Source organism: Anopheles bellator, chromosome 2, assembly GCF_943735745.2.
Source record: "Anopheles bellator chromosome 2, idAnoBellAS_SP24_06.2, whole genome shotgun sequence".
NCBI classification, from domain to species: domain Eukaryota; kingdom Metazoa; phylum Arthropoda; class Insecta; order Diptera; family Culicidae; genus Anopheles; species Anopheles bellator.
This window is the reverse complement of record NC_071286.1, coordinates 24744466-24748003: the sequence shown is the minus strand read 5'-3', so window position 1 is coordinate 24748003 and position 3538 is coordinate 24744466. Positions and strand designations below refer to the sequence as shown.

The following is a 3538-nucleotide window of genomic DNA, read 5'->3' as shown; positions in this document are numbered from 1 at the left end:
AACAATATGTGGAACACAGCGTACCGCTTCGTTGTGTGCTTTTGTGGGGTGGTGGTGCGTGGTATTTCGGATCGAAAGCGGTTGAGAGAGGACAGCAAACAATAATCCACGTATTCCACTTGCGGTTCGGTGGGTTGCGAAGAAACTCGCGAACTACTCTCCTTAGTGCGCGTGTTCCGACAACAAAAACTACCTCTCACTCTGCTTTCCGGTCGGCTTCTTCCGGCTTCACACGGGGCACATATGGTCGGGAGGGCTGGTGGAGCCGCGAGGGGGACATGGTATTCAGGATCGTAACACGCTTAGAAAAGCACAATGATAGTATCCGACTCAACAGTCCAGAAAGACAAATTCACAGCTCTAGTTTCGGGTGTGTAGCTAACGAGAGATACTTTGCAGCACACACATCATGCTTCAATTAATTGGGGAGTTTGTTTCGTAAGTAATCAAAAGAGGGCAATTATTTTCTTGTGTCCACTAAACCAACCAATCTCCGGTGCTCTTCTGACAAACGGCCCTATGGTGAGATGTGTTACACTAACGCAACTCTCAACGCTAAATGTAGAACAATCATATTTACAATACTAATTTCTTATAATAAAAAGCTATCCTCTCTACCTCAAGCGCAACGATGTTACGAGGAGTAATCCAAAATCAACATCATCAATCCAAAATATTTGAAAAATTCTTCTAAAACCCAACCCTACTGAATCACCAAAAATTTCTTCCTCTTATCTAATCTAGGGCAACACAATACGGAACGTTTGGTTGGCTTTCCCACAGAGCACGACACGACGTGACCGCACAAAAAGTTCTTCCCCATCAATAGTCATCTTGTTTTTTTTGTTTCAAGACCACGTCGCAAATCAGTTTCTTGGAATTCCAGGTTGCGTCGCGAAACGGAGTTCTAAAGAAAACCATCCAGCGGTCTTGCGACCGAAAACAGTTGCTCGACACGATAATAAGGAGAAGAATGGAGAGCAACAAACGCGGCGCAAGCACTTGAATACATTTTGCCGGAAGTTCAGCGCGTGTTGGTTGAAGTGAGCGCCACTCTGTCGACGGATTGGGCCGCACACGGGCGACACCATGCATGATGATACACGTCCGGTGGGTGCGTCTCGATGTAATATTTATAATGCACGAGAGAACGACGCTAAGACCGATCTTTTTTTCCTTTTCGATCCCGTTAGTTTTAGAGCACACCACTACACACCCTGGCAACAGCCAACGGGGACAACCACAAGTCAGCCGGAAATGGCCCCCAATCCCTGCCACGACCCGACCCAGCACCACCAACATAGACATCGTTCTCCGGCACGCAATGAGGTGGCGTGGACTCTCTCCGCCCGCACGGGGGAATAGTATAAAATAAAATAACAAGACGAAAAAAAAACGCGCGAATCGATAAACAATTTCGGAATCAGCTGCAAGCACGACACAGGCGAGAGTGAGGGAGGCGCAGCACGCAGGCCATCGAAGTGGAAGTCGCGCCTTCGTGGGTGAGTGGGTGGTGTAAGGATCAACACCCATCTGCCTGGCGCCGTTCCAGGTGACATAGTAACACAACACAACGGCGCCCCGTTTATCGATGGAATTCCGGTGCGCACAAGGTCCTTCCGAATACGGACCCCGCACACACCGACAGCCTTCACGGGGAACAATCTTAATGTTAAGTGCGTGGCGTTGACTGGGTCGCACACAAAGGCCGAACGTATGCCGGCCGCCGTTTCCCACCGGAAGAAGGATCCTTTTTGCACCGCGCACGCACAAGCACACAGAACACCGCCCTTCGTTCGCACAGCATCCGTCGTAACGTACCGTCGTTTGGCGGTGAGTATAATATTTTATGTACTACTCAACTATTTAACACTTCTATTGGTCCTTGCACACGCACGCGATCGGCGTACGCGCTCGTTAACTGCTTCAACACCGAGAAGTGCGCGGAACGACAAAGCGACGAAGTTAATCCATTTAAAGTCAAATCCCGACTAAAGTGTAACACCGACGGAACCACCGGTGGTAGCCCACCATCAGCACAAAACACACCACAGCACAGTCGGCTCCAAAACAGCAGTAACTCTCGTGGCGTGGTGAATACAATCCGGCAACCGGCGAGCATTCCTTCGCTCTCTCTCTCTCTCGCAGCAGCGCCCGTGAGTAACTCGTCTCGGCGATCGGGACGAACACTCTCATTTCGCGCCGATGGCTCTCTCCGCGGCGAACGGGAAATCTCCGCGACCACCGGTAGCCCAAATCATATGCTCGCCGTGTAACAAAACACGGCCAGCGCGTTGTTTGATAAGTTGGCCACCTCCGAGAAGAAAGCACATGGTATGGCTGTGCGTTGGTGTGAAAGAGAGCGAACGACGGAAGCTTTCACCGCCGGCTTCGGACTCGCGTGGAAAGCGTGGAGAGCGAACGCGCATGATCACGTTCGATCAAAACATCTCTCGCTCGCACCGGTCTCGCTCTGAGTTCACACGCCGTTCGGCTGCTTTCACGAGTCGCTCACAGTAATGGGCCAATGTTGTGTTACAGGTCCGCGTGCGGCGGAACGTGGTTTACTTTCAGCTCAAAACCCAGCGGGCAAAATCGCATGGTCGCACGACACTTTTCGGCTTAGATTGGGCTTAGATTCAATGAATTCAAGCCCAATCTAAGCCGAAAAGTGTAACGTCGCAGCGTGACTTTTCGGCATGTCACGCTACGTTTTCTTCATATTCTCTATTCCCTTTCTTTCGTGTCGCACCGGACTACCCAAAATGTCCGGTGCGCATTTCAGCGCAAAAAACATCCAAATCGCAACATTCAGTTTATAACTATTAACTAATTTATTCAATTTTAAAGTTTACATTTAATTTCTTTCATCTTCACGCTTCAAGCTTCACTAATAACTTATGCTATCGAACACTGCGAGTGCCATCCCTCGTTGGGGTGCTGCCGGTGGGGCGAGACGGATAAAAAGGCTCTTCCGCGGTCCGATTCTGCCTCTTCCACGGTTTCCTCCTTATTGTCCTCATGGTCCAACCCTGCTAAGGAAAGAATTATGAGTTAGTACAGCGAAATTGCTCGGAATATGAACTATAAAACTAACCTGTTCCATTCACATACACCGAATAGTTCCCTTTTCACTGGTGCCCTTTTGCTGCCTTTTCATTCGCGGCACTGCTGCAAACTGAAACAAACAAAGAATTATCTATTTGCGATAATATATCTATGCGTTTTTCACTGCAAATATGTGAAAAACACCGAAAAACTTACCTTTTTGCACTAGCACATTTGCCCGTACTTCCAGCTGTGTTCGAACCAAAACAAACGAGCTGTCAAAAATTTTTCAGTCACAACAGCTGAATCACAGTAGAATTTGACGCGATTACTATGACCAAAATAGTTATTCAAAAAGCGTTTCTACTTTTGTGTTTTCTTCTCAAATCAGTAATAAACGGTCAGTAATATTTTGCAATGATCACAGTTAAGACTAACTTTGATCGAAAAGGAGCGTTAACGTGGCCAAATTACAAAAAAAGAACTCACA

General features: G+C 48.1%; 1 long non-coding RNA gene across 1 annotated transcript; it reads right to left on the bottom strand.

Moving 5' to 3' along the window:
- Positions 1-2856: 2856 nt before the first annotated feature.
- LOC131211323 (uncharacterized) lies at positions 2857-3310 on the bottom strand. Its single transcript, XR_009156893.1, has 3 exons — positions 3265-3310; positions 3098-3178; positions 2857-3032 (listed from the first exon to the last, which is right to left on the bottom strand). It is a non-coding gene; the product is annotated as an uncharacterized LOC131211323 (long non-coding RNA).
- Positions 3311-3538: the final 228 nt, after the last annotated feature.